Source organism: Octopus bimaculoides, chromosome 4 (assembly GCF_001194135.2).
Source record: "Octopus bimaculoides isolate UCB-OBI-ISO-001 chromosome 4, ASM119413v2, whole genome shotgun sequence".
NCBI classification, from domain to species: domain Eukaryota; kingdom Metazoa; phylum Mollusca; class Cephalopoda; order Octopoda; family Octopodidae; genus Octopus; species Octopus bimaculoides.
In genome coordinates this window covers 43,367,927-43,368,262 of record NC_068984.1, presented here as the reverse complement: position 1 = coordinate 43,368,262, position 336 = coordinate 43,367,927, and positions in this window count along the sequence as shown.

Here is a 336-nt window from a genome sequence, read left to right as displayed (position 1 = left end):
GCGAGAGTCTGCGAGTGTGTGTGTGATAACAGAACGTGTGTGTGCGTATGTATGTGTGTGTGTGTGTGTGTGTGTGTGCATGGTTTGGTGGTTTATCTGTTAGTGTGCATGTGTGTTTGTGTGTGTGTGTGTGACGTAGTGGAAGGAATTAGTAGCAGGAATAGTTAGTGGGTGCTTACGGACAATGGTGAGTGGAGCGTCAACAGGCAGTTTTTGAGTATGTGTGTGTTCGTGTGTGTGTTTGTGTGGGGTTGTAGGTGTTGGGTACGTGTGCGTGTGTGTGTGTATTTTGTACGTGCGCGTGTGTGTATGTGTATGTTTTTGTGCGTGCGTGTG